At 42.3% G+C, this 16,820-nt stretch overlaps 1 protein-coding gene across 1 annotated transcript in view; it reads right to left on the bottom strand.

Annotated features, from left to right (window-relative positions):
• The window catches only part of pigs (pickled eggs), a 173,514-nt gene that overhangs the window by 100,942 nt on the left and 55,752 nt on the right, over window positions 1-16,820 (bottom strand). The gene's annotated exons all lie outside the window — the stretch shown is intronic.

The following is a 16,820-nucleotide window of genomic DNA, read 5'->3' as shown; positions in this document are numbered from 1 at the left end:
AGAGCTCGGTTACGCCGCCATCTGCCATGTGTTGGGGTCAGCCCCCGGGCCATTGGAATTAACTAATTAAGGTTAAAATCCCCGAGCCGGCCGGGAATCGAACCCGGGACCCTGTGAACCGAAGGACAGTACGCTGGCCATTCAGACAACGAGTCGGACATTATTATTATTATTATTATTATTATTATTATTATTATTATTATTATTATTATTATTATTATTATTATTATCGTTTTGATAGGTCCTTTATTAAATATTATGAAGAATATCGAAGAGAGAGTGAGCAGAGGAGTTGAGAAACAAGAAAGTCAGGCCTGCATTACTTTCAACGTGGAAATAAGCTTTTACGAAAACATCACAGTATTTCCTGTTGTGAGTAAAGGCCCGCCTGCTGGCCGTGATCGTTAGGGCGCTCAAGTCTGACACCGAGCGTAGCCGGTTCGAGTCCCGTTCCGGCACGGTAGGGGAGGTGGTGCTAGATCACTAGATTGCGTGTCAAAAGCCTGAATTAAATTCCAAACCTCTCCGCAGTCCTCATGTGGAGTGAGGGCACATGACGCTGTTGGTGGTGACTCGTCCGTCGGATGGGGACATTAAGCCTTGAGCAGACACATGAGTAGGCTATGTGCCGGCACCGGGTTTCACCCTCTCCCTTCCTACTATCATATATCACGCCATTCATTTCATTTGAGTAACTCCCCTGATGAGCTTGACGTCAGGAAGGGCATCCGGTCATAAAAACCCACTGCGACAGATTCATCTCAGCTCATACCCGACCCCATAGAGAAACGGGACAAACAAACAGTTAAAAAGGCACGAAGAACATTTCTTCCTACAACCTGTTCTCATGTAGCGGGCTTTATTGCTTTCAACAACAACAACAACAACAACAACAACAACAACAATAATAATAATAATAATAATAATAATAATAATAATAATAAATAATAATAATAATAATAATAATAATAATAATAATAATAATAATAATAATTGTACCGGGCGGTACACCTCTACGCCGCACATTTAAATCTTGCGCCAATTAGAACTCCTCTACAGGAGAAACACAGGACTTGGAACTAGATCTACTTAAAATTCTACTCAGAAGATGTCACTACCTTAATTTTGTGATGCTGAACTTTCCAGTACTGTGTGTATTTAAACTTGTTTTCGTTTTCCGTTCATCAAGAAATTTGGACATTCTCTCATAGAGGTCACTACAAAAAAACTATGATCATGCACCCTGGTGCGAAGTGAAGGAACTTTATTTGAACAAATTTTGTATTCACAAGTTTGTTCTTTACTAAATTTCGTTCATTCATTTGTGGGTTGGCAATATTTATATTTTCTTTCCGCCAGTTTTGAATTTAGCCAATCCAGAATTTCTGTAATTAATTTCCAACCAGCCGGGCTGAGTGGCTCAGACGGTTAAGGCCCTGGCCTTCTAACCCAACTTGGCAGGTTTGATCCTGGCTCAGTCCGGTGGTATTTGAAGGTGCTAAAATACGTCAGCCTCGTGTCGGTAGATTTACTGGCACGTAAAAGAACTCCTGCGGGACTAAATTCCGGCACCTCGGCGTCTCCGAAAACCGTAAAAGAGTAGTTAGTGGGACGTAAAACAAATAGCATTATTATTATTATAATTTCCAACCAATCACGTATTTCTTCTTCGATTTTGTGTGTAACTTTTCATTTACCAATAAAAGTGAGAGGGCGTGGCTTGATTATTCATGACAGGTCTCGAACTTTCCCCGAGGGTTTATAAACTGCGAATTTTCACGTCTCTTGTCCACTTCATCAAAATCTAAGTGTGTGCATGTGAAGCACGAGGCGGGAGGTGCCTCTTTCATCAGGCAGCTGGTCTTCAACAAGGTAATGGCCGTTTGACATCTTTATTTCTTGCTAGCTCAGCAGTTTAACCCGCGGGAAAGGTCCGAATCTTTTACCACGTAACCTACTTTTCTAAAAATGTAATTTTTTGTCGGCTTACGTAAAAACTTCATAAATCTGGAACTGTAATTCGGGGATTGAGAGTGATTTGCCCTCTCGAGCTCCCCTTCATTTTGGTTTGTGGTGACTAACGTTTTGTAACTGGTTTTCTTCCTTTCTGTAATGTCTTAAATTATTCTTATACGAGTCACCTCCATAGTTTGGGAATAGCCCCTGTTTCATCGGCCTATTGCCTTTTAGGTTTCAGAATGAGTATTTAGGAGTGCAAGTACTCGCCTCCATTCATTTTGGTATTTCGGGCCATTTACTTAACCTGTTCTTTTTCCGCTAAGGCCCAGTAGGTTGGGTACAAGATACCCCCGTGTCTTTGTTGTAAGTTGTGCCTTGATGGCAATTAATTGTAAAGTCTGGTATTGCCGTTAAGAGGCTTGAAACACTGAGAGCGTGTCAGCTCTTTTCAAGTGTTGTAAAAGTGCTCTGGGAGCATGTGCTCCAGACATTAGGTTGAGCGTGTAAAGTGAGGGCTTGAAGCCCAAGTTCTTGTCTTTCCTAGACTTGTTTTTGCTACTGTTAACTTGTTACAGTTTTAAATTAACTTTGATTTGGTAGTTAGGCCCATTCACCCCGGCACCTTCTTTCACTTCTGCTGATCCACCAACCACGGTAACAATAACAATAATAACAAGAATAACAATAATAATAACATTGTGCATAGCTTTTAGTACCGGCAGTGTCCGAGGACATGTTCGGCTCGCTACGTCCAGGTCTTTTGATTTTACTCCCGTAGGCGACCTGCGCGTCGTGATAAGGATGAAATGATGATGAGGACGACACACACACCCAGCCCCCGTGCCAGCGGAATTTACTAATGGTGGTTAAAATTCCCGACCCTACCGGGAATCCAACCCTGGACCCCTGTGAACAAAGGCCAGCACGCTAACCAGTTAGCCATGTAACCGAACATCATAATAATAATAATAATAATAATAATAATAATAATAATAATAATAATAATAGTAATAATTCTAAACGGAACACGATACAAAAAACAAGTAGCGTGTTCATTAGAACAGAAGAGAGACGCGATATCAAGGTACAGAAGCAGTGTCAATAATTGAAGTCCACATTCCATTACGCCAACAATAGGCCACCATCTAATCGTCAACCGAGATAATAAGTACACACAGGAGTCGATATCACATGTACACTAGACCAAGGTCACTCCAAAGGTCCACAAAACAAGTCCAAAAGCGTTAAAGTCCAGTCAAAGAACGCCGCAAATCAGTGGAAACAACAAAAGAAAGAAATGTGGCAAACAGATTACATTTGTACCGCAGAAGGAACATCCCTCGTGTCAAGAGAGTACCGGATGTCGCCAGTGCACGAGATTGCTCAACGTCTAGGTCCTGGAGTTCGATTCCCAGCGGGTCGAGGGATGGTAATTTCAAGATCCCTACAAGTAACATCAGCCCCACACTAAGCACGTCAGATACCGCCCACCCTGGTCGGAGGGTCTACCTTATAACCGATAGCCAGAAGAAATCATCATCTCCTCACTGAAATAAGTCCACCTGGCATTGTTCCCACCTCCAACAATTATCCTCAATAAAGCAAATATGACGTTCTTTCGTACTCTCCTGATTACCAGATGCGCCATTGGTAGGACAAGACATTGTTCTAATTGCCTATAATCTATAAAAATAAAAGGAAGTGTTTGTCTGTGTGTGCGCAATGCGAAGCCAAATCTACGGCACACAGAGATCTGAAATTTTCAGGTAGATGGAAGGGGGTTCAAATGCACCTCGAAGCCGCATTTTTCATTTTCACTTTCGTTGGTGAGTTATGAACGACTAGCAGAAATACCCGTTCTTCGTACGGGTTATTAGAAACTGGCTTTAGTTACTCATACTATCGGTGTGACTAACTTCATTAGATATTTATATCACTGGTGTATTTACTTAAGTACGTAGAAATTATTTGTCATGTTTGGAATAATAGTGTATCTTCTTCTTCTTTTCTTCATGGGGGCCTCTAAATATTAGTTCGTAATTAGCGTCGACCTCTAAGATCTTATGCCACCATGTTTTTCCTTCATTCCCACCTAGATACACCTGCTTCCTTCACAAAGCTGCAGGTTTAGTATAAGTATGCTTCCGCTAGATAGGACCACAAATATAAATATTATTGAATGTATTTGTTTGATCCGACATTTCGTAACTATTACTAATGATCAAGGAAATACGCGATGCATAAAAGAAACTGCTATAATTATCGAGAATTATAATTCTCAGGGCTTGTCACTCATGTCGCACATCATAATGAATCTGAGTATAAATGTTGAGAAATTTTTCAAGTCATGGGCGCACCATCTTGACAATTGTGTACAGTATACAGGTTTCATGATTACAATGATCGTAAAAGTGGACCAAAATATCGGCACTAATAACATCAGTGATCCTACTACTCTATGATAGTGATCCTACTACTCTATGATAGTGATCCTACTACTGTATGATTTGATAGAAAATACTTTAAACTATGGGTAACAGACTCCACAAAATGCTGAAACCTAAGCCAGTACGTAAAAACGGAGGCCCGTCGGCAACCGCTGGTCGCTGGTCTCCGGGGCTATTATTTTTATACTTCACTCCCTTTCCATCCCCGCCCAAAGGAGTGCTATGAGCGTCTTACACAACAGTTTATTTTTGCAGATAGTAAGTCATACGTGTATCAGTTTTGGTTGGCAGCTATGCCCAAAACGTACATGCATAATCTAGCTGCTGTAGAATTCCCGAGCTGACGTTGCCATGGTTACGGCTTTTCGTTTCTTTATCCGATTCCTAGAGCAGGGGTAGTGCGGTTCCAGTATCTCCATAATGGTTGGTTTTAGGGCCTTAAAACATGGTTTTGGGGCCCGAAGGGTTTACCGAGTTTTGTTCTTTACGTCAAGAGGATTAAATTGAGCTTTGTCTCATCCTTATACGACAAATTCGATATTTTGCCTATAATAGCCCATTATTTTTATATCTACCCCCCCCCCGGTGCCCCCCACCTCGAATTGTTTCGAAAATAAAATACAGCCCATGTTACTCACTGACAATGTAGCTTTCTATAGGTGAAGTAATTTTTAAAATCGGTTCAGTTGTTTTTGAGCCTATTCGTTACAAACAAACAAATTTTTCCTCTTTATAATATTAGTATCGAAAAACCGTCGGAAAACGTGTGTCGGGACATTACAATCCAACGTGCTAAATGTCGCTAGGCAACGTACATAAGGTAGGTAGAAAACACAAGTCAAGGAGTCCGCCATTTTCGGCCCCAGACACGAAGAGCCTAATTCAGTCCGTAATATGTCTGTGTGTGATGCCCAAACACGCAGAGATCTGAATGTTCTAATATAGGCTAATTGTTCGATGAATAGTTATGCGGTAAAGACCTGTTTCCATTAATTGTTTATATTAATTTTAATCGTTTTAATAATTTATTTATTTATTTATTTTTATTTACTCGATATTCATTTTATTCACTAAAATATCTGAGAATACTACGAGGATTTCAGTATACCAGCAATAAGAAGTGAGACGTATTTTCTTTCAATTAACTTAATCTTATACTTTATTATTTTATTCAGAGGAAGCATAAGATAGATAGTAAAGCGAGAGAGCTGGCCGTGCGGTTAGGGGCGCGCATCTGTAAGATTGCATTCCGGGCTCGACCTCCACTGTCGACCGCCTTGAAGATGGCTTTCTGTTTTCACACAAGGGAAATGCTCGGGTTTTACATTAATTAAGGCCACGGCCGTTTCCTTCTAACTCCTAGGCCTTTCATATCCGATCGTCGCAGTAGGATCCATGTGTCGGCGCGGCGTATAGTGAAAGAGAGTAGTAATACACATACCAGTCAAGATGAAGTCCATGGCTGTTTGTCCGCGATATCCGGAATTATTTGTCTGTGCAGTCAAATCTACGGGACGTGGGCACAGAGCGATTTTTGCTTCAAGAAATGAAGCTGTCAGCGTCATCAGCAAGCAGCTTAATAGCATTTAACGCGGTTGAATTAATAAATTGGGGCGAAGCCGCGAGCATATGCTAGTTTGCTAACAAATAATGCACGTGTGTCCTGAAAGAGACCAATGTACTTATCTTGTTACTGCCTAATTATATTAACAAGTATCGTGAACTTAAAAAGTTGTCGTTTGAGTTTCATCTTCCTTATCAAATGATAAAAATTAAGAAAGTATAATGTTACCGTACTTGAAAACACAATTTGACAACAAATTTGAATTACAATGAACAACGAACGTTTGGCGGATATCTACATACATAAAATAAGAGTTTTGTCTGTACATTGCTCAGAATTTGTGTAACGGTCATGTCCACAGTAACAAGGAAATGTACTTTTAACTTTTCCGTAATTTCTGTCTGTCTGTCTGTATGTAATGTATGTATGTATGTATGTATGTATGTATGTATGTATGTATGTATGTATGTATGTATGTATGTATGTATGTATGTATGTATGTATGTATGTATGTACACGCATTACGTGAAAACGGCTGAAGAGAATTTAATGAAAATCGGTATGTAAAGTCGGGGGATGAGCCACTATAATCTAGACTGTAAATCATTTTATTCACGCTAAGTGAAACGGTAGTTTAGGGGAAGGCCTAAAATTTAATTCTCAAATATTTATATTATTAGTCGTATCGACAAATACTACATAACTATAGTTATATAGAATTAAATTTCCGATCATTCATGTCTGTACCGGCAATTATAACAAAGATATTCATGAATTCGTATATCTATTTGTTGCTAAGTCCATCTCAACGCCGAGCCACGAGAAAATGGGTTAACAGAACTTAGTCGGGGAATAAGAAACTACAGTCTAAGCTATAAACAATTTTATTCACCCTGGATGAAATTGTAGTTTAGGGGAAGGCGCTTAAAATTTATTTTTAAATGGTACCTATGTTATTGGTCCTACCGAAAAGCAGCCTACAGTATAACAAAAGTTATAGAGAATACAATTTCCCATCATTTATGTTTGATTCGGTTTTCCCGTACCGACTACGATAAGAGTGGTATTTGAGAGTCAGAAGAAAACTAAACGTGAAGGCCTACGATATACACTGACTGACAGAGCAAATGCAACACCAAGAAGGAGTGGTCAGAACTTTATGCCAATTGCAGGGTACACTGACGTCACTGAGGTATGCTTATGATGTGAAAACGATAAATGGGACACGGCGTTGGCGAATGACCCACTTCGTACCGTGATTTCTCAGCCGACAGTCATTGTAGAACGTGTTGTCGTGTGCCACAGGACACGTGTATAGCTAAGAATGCCAGGCCGCCGTCAACGGAGGCATTTCCAGCAGACAGACGACTTTACGAGGGGTATGGTGATCGGGCTGAGAAGGGCAGGTTGGTCGCTTCGTCAAATCGCAGCCGATACCCATAGGGATGTGTCCACGGTGCAGCGCCTGTGGCGAAGATGGTTGGCGCAGGGACATGTGGCACGTGCGAGGGGTCCAGGCGCAGCCCGAGTGACGTCAGCACGCGAGGATCGGCGCATCCGCCGCCAAGCGGTGGCAGCCCCGCACGCCACGTCAACCGCCATTCTTCAGCATGTGCAAGACACCCTGGCTGTTCCAATATCGACCAGAACAATTTCCCGTCGATTGGTTGAAGGAGGCCTGCACTCCCGGCGTCCGCTCAGAAGACTACCATTGACTCCACAGCATAGACGTGCACGCCTGGCATGGTGCCGGGCTAGAGCGACTTGGATGAGGGAATGGCGGAACGTCGTGTTCTCCGATGAGTCACGCTTCTGTTCTGTCAGTGATAGTCACCGCAGACGAGTGTGGCGTCGGCGTGGAGAAAGGTCAAATCCGGCCGTAACTGTGGAGCGCCCTACCGCTAGACAACGCGGCATCATGGTTTGGGGCGCTATTGCGTATGATTCCACGTCACCTCTAGTGCGTATTCAAGGCACGTTAAATGCCCACCGCTACGTGCAGCATGTGCTGCGACCGGTGGCACTCCCGTACCTTCAGGGGCTGCCCAATGCTCTGTTTCAGCAGGATAATGCCCGCCCACACACTGCTCGCATCTCCCAACAGGCTCTACGAGGTGTACAGATGCTTCCGTGGCCAGCGTACTCTCCGGATCTCTCACCAATCGAACACGTGTGGGATCTCATTGGACGCCGTTTGCAAACTCTGCCCCAGCCTCGTACGGACGACCAACTGTGGCAAATGGTTGACAGAGAATGGAGAACCATCCGTCAGGACACCATCCGCACTCTTATTGACTCTGTACCTCGACGTGTTTCTGCGTGCATCGCCGCTCGCGGTGGTCCTACATCCTACTGAGTCGATGCCGTGCGCATTGTGTAACCTGCATATCGGTTTGAAATAAACATCAATTATTCGTCCGTGCCGTCTCTGTTTTTTCCCCAACTTTCATCCCTTTCGAACCACTCCTTCTTGGTGTTGCATTTGCTCTGTCAGCCAGTGTAACATTACACTGACCATTGTTTGTTGTGATGTTCTTTGTCTCTTATGCTGCCACTCAACTCCGACAGATTGGATTACTGCTGCGTACCGAATATAACAGCCTGGCCGAATATTGGCGGGAAATGCCTGGGGAGTTACAAAACTTTCTTCTTTAGCATTTCATTCCTCTGGTTCATACATTTTCCGGTACGTAACACACTGGTTCATCATAGTATTCCAGCTATTCGATCCCTACTCTGACGCACTGTTTTGAATGAGCAGTGTGCGCAGAGGCTCACTTAATAGTAGTATGATCTGGTCTAGAATTACTATTTAGGCCTATTTCAAATTATAGCACTACAATTCACTAAATAACTCAAAATTCAACCCTGAAAAGAGTGGTTTCTTAAGAAAAGCTTCTTCCTCTTCACTTTTATTAAATTCTACATTCACTTTATTCCAAATGAGCAGTGAAGAGGGGTTTTCTGCTCTGACTTGGAGGAAAAATTTGCCTCTAAGTCAGGTAGATTTTTCAGCCGCCAGTGTAGTGAACTGAGATTTTCCAACTCATTGGGTACTCCTAGAAAATAAAGTAGTAAAAAGGGCACATAGTTCTTGCCCCGGGACTCTCCAGTATTCAACTACACCCCCCCCCACCCTTCCCCGCCTAAAAAAACTAAGAGTGTTCACGGATGACGGCTGTCTGCGGGTTGGTCATTCCAGCTCTGGAATTATGGGCTGTTAGATCGGCAGCGTGGTACTGTTCGTTAAAAGTGAGAAAAAGTGCTTTTTTTTTATTTGATCGAGTATTTCATATGAAAGCATTGCTTTTAATAGCGCCATTCCTACTGACGTCATTGTAATGACCTATGTTCATTTCAATTGGGAAAACCACTAAGACAGTCTTTCTGAGGACGTAAAAAGGCAGGTGGAGAGTGAGTGTCCGCCAATATAATGAAAACTCCCCTATCCCTGTCTTCATATGATAAAAAATGTTTGGTGAATTCTCCGTCGCTTTTCTATGGTAACGTTAAGAGCTACTGTATGCAGTTTGCTCACTACCTGAGCTAGAATTCTGTACAGAATGTAGAGTTTCGTAGCGAAGCACGAGTACATCAGCTAGTTCGCAAGTGTAGTCTGCTCCCTACTTCACTGACTGATACTGCTCCAGTGGTGTAGGGAAGGATTCTCTACAAAACTACGAAAATGAAAAAGGTCCAACACTTGGAAAAGCAAGCGAAGGGCCAGTAAACTCGGGGTCGGAAAAGAACAAGAACGGATACGAGAGACGAAAGCGAGGACTCAGGTAGGGGAACCGTGGTCGCCTGGGGGAGGGATAACCCCAGCAGTTGAAGAGTCTCATTATCGTGCGACATGGAAATTTACTATCAGGATGAGTAAGCGCCTTGGTATCTCAAGTGGTGAGCGAGTGTGACTTGTCGACATCCGTTGGCCAACTACCTTTACTCCACGCCGAGGGAGTCTTCCTTTGGCCGATACTTCCATTTTTCCAAGTGTCGGATCCCCTCTCTCATTAGTGTTGTATAGAGGATCACCACCACCACTAGCACCTGAAATCCTGGGATACTTGATGACGATCGTGGGTTCCTAAACCGGAAGGCAAGTACAAGGTGTGGCTTGTCTGACAGTGCCTTGTCACTCGCAGTCCAGTGGGCTTATATGGCCGTGCAGGCCTTGGAGCGTAAATCAGTCGCTGTAATGAATGTTGGCCATTCACAGAATAAAGTGCAGTCGAGAAGGCGGTGGCAACCATTAAACGTTCCCACGGCTATAAGACTTGAGCTGTAGTGTTCGTTGAGTGGCAAAAACTCCGGTACACGTGATTCTTGAATTGCTGTAATGTAGTTTTGCCCTATTAAAATATACAAGGAAAATCTTAATAAAAAGGGTACCGGTATCTCATTGTAACATGGAGAAGTGTAAGTAGACTGGAAAAGAACTGCAGCAATTTGTTTCAAAGCTGTACTTTTAAATGGCAGTTCCTTTAATCCTATCTCCTTTCTGGGTGCCGCTAACGCCGAGCTGCCGGAATTTAGTGCCGCAGGAGTTCATTTTACGTAACGTTAATCTACCGGCACGAGGTTGACGTAGTGGAGCAAGTTGGGGTCACATTTGACACATTTTAGTGCCCTAGAATATTCTAAATACGGAGACAGTTCTTATTTACTGATAAGAGCTGTTATTTATTTTGGGTTAAAATATAAATTAATTAACATAAAATGTAGCTACATATGCGAGCAGATGACTCCTAAAACCGTGATGTACCGCAATCTAGAATCCTATTGCTGGGCATGTGCTGAAAACAGACTGCGAGGAGTTCTGGGCTGACACAGAGAATCGAGCGGAGTTCCTTCCACTCTATGAGCTCATTCCCTTTTGTAACAAAAAAGCTTTTCAGTTTGTCCGATACACAAGACACAATGTTTCGTTCCCGCCTCGCATTGTAATGCTGAAATGTCAAGTTCCTAGCTGCTGGGACACAAATATTGAATGTCACTTGATAGAATCTGAGGATGTTCTTGTAAGAACGAAACACGCCATTTAATAGTGAGTATGTGTGTTCTGCCTGGAGTTGCCACATTCCCCGCTTTTCAACCGTTACACGCTTTTAAACTGTTTATTTAAAATTAAAATAGTTAATGGGCTCGATAAGGAACTAGCATACCGATACCCACAATAAGAAGAATCTCTCGAGGAAAACTAAAATGAAACACTACGACGCAGAGTGTCGTATGTTCTCTAGGAAAGCCGGTGAAATAGAAGAGATAGAGAAAAAAAAAGGAAAATATTGAGGAACATCTGAGGACCATTGAAAACGAAGGAAGGAGAGTTTAGACATAAGAGGAATAAAGATCGATACAAGGATGGAGAAAATGAAAGGCTGTTAGATACGATCAGTAAGAGGAGGATAATGTGAATGGATAACAGTAAATTGACAAAACGAGTGTTTATAAGAGCGGCAACCAGTGGATATATGACGGAGACAGAACAACATTCAGGAGGTTGATACAAAATGTGAACGGTTTCCAGGAGAAGGAAAAGAGAAAAAGTAATAATAACATCTGGACACAAGAGAGGAGGAAACATGCTCTTAGTACCTTCTTGGGAACTGCAGCATGGTTTTTTAGGAATATGATATTTACTTTCAATTGTCGCTCGAGACGCTTAAACGCATGCTGTGAAAGTTCGAACTATCGTTAGTTAAAATTTCTTGATACTTGTTACACACTCCAGCCACTCAACGAAACACTGTGAGTGAGTCACACGTGCGAAGCGCAGTCCTTTGGGTTTCAGTCTGTATTCTCGTAGCGTGGCGAGTGTGTTAGTTTCGAACAGGAGTGGCTTTACGTCGCACGGACACAGATAGGTATTATGGCAACGATGGGATAGGAAAGGGCTAGGAGTTGGAAGGAAGCGGCCGTAGCCTTAATTAAGGTAGAGCCCCAGCATTTGCCTGGTGTGAAAATGGGAAACCGCTGGAAACCATCTTCAGGGCTACCGACAGTGGGATTCGAACTAACTATCTCCCGGATGCAATATCACAGCTGCGCGCTCCTAACCGCACGGCCAACTCGCCTGGCAGCCTGGCTTGAGAATCTAAAAAAAAATGAGATGAAGTTTTTATCGTCATAGACTTTGTGGACCACTGCAGTAGCGCCATACGTTACTCTTTTAGCGGCGACAACAGGCAACTGCTACGTTATTTTTCATCGAGAATTCTCTTTCACACGGCAAAATCCCTGTGGAAGCAGCCTTGCTCTGGTGTGGGATGTGGCACAAGGGAACGGAGCTGTGTTAGCTTTGAAGCTTCATTTCTTCACTCAAATGTTCACTCGTAGAACTCAGCGAACGACCTCCCAGCCCGCCGTGAGTGCAAGAGACTGATCGATTACACTTTCAGTGTGCTTTGAGTAGGGCGAGTGCTCGTAGGTCGTGGTGGTGATTATCCTCTAGTGATGCCGACATTTAAACAGAAACTTGTAACATTCCGAGTTACATCAGAAGATACGAAGCATATCATCACATTATAATGAAGTCCGCCTCCGTGGGGGTCCAGGGTTCCATTTCCGGCACTGCCAGAAGCTCACCTCCATTGGGGGAGTTGCACACCCTGGGGACACGAGTTATCAAACTATACCTATTTTTTTTTTATGACATCGGTCCGTATATCACAGAAAACAATTACAATCAGTTAGGTTTATATCAATTAATGGCTAGACAAAAGCTTCATATGTACTTTAACATTATACCCATGATACTAACATAACCTGCAACAGTCGGGGCGGCCACAGTTCGATCTCCGGGACGAGCGATTGGTTATTGGTATCACTGTACAATATAGTTTGAGAAAATACTACTTGTTGCTAAGTGAAAACAAGCAACAGTCGGGGGCCAGAGGACTCGGTTACGGTGCTTCCATGTGCCCGGTTCTCTCTGTACTGTATCATAGCACTTGCTATTAACTCTACTTGATGCTAGGCGACAACAGTCGGGGACCAGAGGACTCGGTTACGGTGCTTCCATGTGCCCGGTTCTCTCTGTACTGTATCATAGCACTTGCTATTAACTCTACTTGATGCTAGGCGGCAACAGAATTGACGTTGTCGCAACTTTTGTTATTTACCGAGATATTTGGAAATTTGTGAATATCTCCGTTATTTTCCTCGCCGCGGTAAAATTGCATGTACCGCAAAAGATCGGAAATTATAAGCTAATCAACTTTCGTTATGTGCAGGTTTTTTGATATGGATAACGTTTGACATTTACTGATTTGGCCCCCTTAAATTGATTATTATGATTAATTTTGTTATCATTATAATGTATGAGAAAACTCTGCTCATTGCTACTTTGACAGCTGAAAACAAGCAATTGTCGGGGCAGGCTACAGACAGTATCCATAAGCAATAGCTAATAGTCCACAGTCACTGTACGGACTTTGAACAGATTACAGAAATGCCTTTCATCAGTGTTATCTAGTTTCGTTTCGGAAGAGGAGAAGTAAAACTTGGACTGAAGGAAATGAAGTAACGGCAAACTGATGTGGAAGTCAGCAGGTCCGAGTTCCATTTCTGATACTGCCGGACATTTAAGACTGGCAAGTCATCCACATTGGGAGGGCGGACGAGAACACGATAGGTGTGATAGGCGTAAGGCCCACGTCAAAAGCAGCTGAGGAAAAAGTTGACATGGTTTGGATATACCAAACGGATAAGCCATGAAAGGATGGTGTGTATAGAACCTTGTCCCGATCATCTTGATGGCGCCACTCTTTTCATTTTGGTTTAGTGTCCACGTTTCAAAGTTCGCTGCTCTGTTGACCACGTGAACGAGCCAAGAACACTGGCGCGTGGCCTCGTCCACAAATTGACCCGACCAGGAATCGAACCCGGACCCCCCTGGATCATTAAGCCATGAAGCTAATTCTAACAGTCCTCTGCTCTTGAGCGGGTACGAGCAGAAACTATAAAGACAAAAGAAGGAGTAGGTGCGCACGCACGCAGGATTGTCGTGTACAAACAAATGAATCACATTAAAGGAGACTGCTTATGAATTCATCGCAACGCCCTCCCTCCCAGCGTTGCCAATGTAGCTCGTTAAACGTCTCCTCATCATATGTAGTCCGTGAGGGAGGACGAGATAGATTTCAATGAAATTTGGACGCATGATTAAATAATATACCATACATTTAACTATACATTGATATTCGAACACCTCAATGGGCAAGAGAAAGTCGGCAAGTTGGCAACGTTGTTGCGAACTCCTTCACCCGTTTCCATGTTTGTACATGCGGTAAGAGTTGGCAGCAGTTGTGCACTGATTAGCACAAAAAAGGAGAAGACGAGAGAACCGTTTTGAAAAACAAAAGCCTCCCATCGCCTTGAATAGCTCGTCCGACCCTGCGACGTCATTTCCCGCCACTAAGGGCTGATGCACGACAAGTGAAAATGTTCAATATGTTACTAATAATAATTCTGAGTTGGTGCATTTTCTGCTTTTGTCCTCATAGGAATTCAGGTTAAATGTAAAAGTCTCAAGTCAATCTACGATTGCAACACAAAGTGCACATCTTTTACTCATAGAACTAATAACGAATTATTTCTTGCACCTCTTCTTTGCTACAAATTAACGATTAAAGCCCCTAAGACATAAGCTTGCCATAATTGTCTGCCACAAAACATATTAGCAAATAAGTTCAAATGTATTTGGCACACTTTTAATGTGAAACTCTTTACAAGTTATGTTCTATTATGGCAGCCCTGAAGATGGTTTTCCGTGGTTTCCCATTTTCACACCAGGCAAATGCTGGGGCTGTACCTTAATTAAGGCCACGGCCACTTCCTTTCCTGTCCCACCTATCTGTGTCGGTGCGACGTAAAGCGACTGTTGTGATGACTGTACAGAGTGAAGGTGTTTTGACACTGGAGATTAATGTATAGAATTCAGAACAACTTACATTTGTCATATTACATTGTATGTCAAGATTAGCCCTAACTGATAACAAATGTAAGCTATTTCTTCCTTCAGTCCAGTGAACTAACAAAACCTGCATTCTGTCTTTCTGTTAAAGTGTCACCATCCTAACCTCATATATTGAAATCTCTTTCGTTTCAATCCTGGCAATGGACTTCTGAAATAGATTCATCTGTGCCATGAGAAACCAGAAATAAACCTCACCAACTTCATTTGAGAAAAAAGACTTCAGGAGAACTGGACATCTGTCTTGTGACATGAAATAAGATTTCAATGGCTGAAACATACGTAAAAATCTTTCAATTGCCGGAAATAAACGTAACCATCTTGTTTTTACATGTCTTTGGAGGTCTTGATATGTAACATTAAGAAATTCACAAAACTCCATGAGTGATGCAACTCTAACAGTATATATAGAAAAGTAATTGTACGCGTTCACTGAACATCTACAGGGAGACAGTCAGGACCAACTTGTAGGGCGTTATGTAAAATATGGGCTGGACACCCCTACAATTGGTCCTAGCCAGACCCCCTAAATTTGTATTTGTATTGTCGCCCCCATATGGACTCATTTTCTCACTGACGTTATTGTGTCCTATAGCATTATGAATTAATTCAGAAATTGTGTCAGAATTTTCATTGCTACACTCAACAAGATCTAATAGTTTCGACCTTCCTCTTTGTCAAAATATTGCACAATTACAGGAAAAATCTTATGATGCTTATGATTGCTAGCATCTGTACTAATGATAACAAAATCACACTTGGAAATATTTTCTTTCACTTCCGCTTGTATTAAAGGCGAAATTACATTATGTATTACTGCTTCAGTTTTTGTCTTTGCACTGGAAAATGTTTTTGCAATTTTCGAATCGTTGAACATAGCTGGGAATAACTTGCGCGTACACGTGGTGGAGTTGTATGAGTGATGGTGCCGTACGTTGCCTCTGCAGCAGCTACTGACTTATTGTTACTGAAATAATTCGTCAGTTGCTTACTGGAGGACGCAGAACTTACGGAATTCCTGTGCTTCACTGTACCTACGCGATCTTTGATGTCACTTTTCCCCCCCATGTGCAATCGAAAAACAGCAACTGTAAAGAAAAATATTATTTTTAAATTACCAAGTCTGACTTCAGGTAAACGTAAACGAAATTCTTTCACCAATCATTTGTTCTGTTTCTTATATAAAAGAAACTTACTTGCATATTCACTTCTACTTCGTTTATTGAACGAAAATCCTTGGCGTATTCATTTTTAAATATCGTTTTCGTTTCGATGCCGTGTTTTTTACTCAGTCAGAAAATCACACTGAATTTAATCGATTACTACAGATTCTTCTTCTTCGAACATAGAATAGAACAAGATTCTTTTCCGTATTCTAATTGAAAACAATCTGTAACACCGGAAGTACGTAGAAAGAAGCGATAATTCGATAGTTTACTTTGACTACTTCATGGATAAGATAGGGATACTTCTTGAGCCTCGACCATTCAGTTTACTCGAAGTTTTAAGAGATTGGACGGGCGTTTAAGTTGTATTTCCTTTAGGAGTAAAGGGATTGCTTTTTAAAAATCCGGGACTTTTAGTCAGCCGGACGGGACATTATTTATACCACTCTAATCCGGGACAATCCCGGTTTTCCGGGACGTATGGCAACCCTACTAAGACACGCTGAATCTAATGACAAGGGAATTGTTATTTTTCCCTGCTAGTTTGTATGAGGCACATGTGTTTAGTCCACGTTCTCTGGTATAATGATGAACGGGGTGAAAAGTCAGGTTGTGAGTGCCCTCTCAGTTTTAATTACCGCGCTGAGTTCCTCCGGCGTGTCACATGAACGGGATTCACGTAGTTCTAGTACGAGAACTGGAGGAAA

This window comes from Anabrus simplex, chromosome X, assembly GCF_040414725.1.
Source record: "Anabrus simplex isolate iqAnaSimp1 chromosome X, ASM4041472v1, whole genome shotgun sequence".
NCBI classification, from domain to species: domain Eukaryota; kingdom Metazoa; phylum Arthropoda; class Insecta; order Orthoptera; family Tettigoniidae; genus Anabrus; species Anabrus simplex.
The sequence above is the reverse complement of the archived record's forward strand: the minus strand, read 5'-3'. Positions and strand labels throughout refer to the sequence as shown.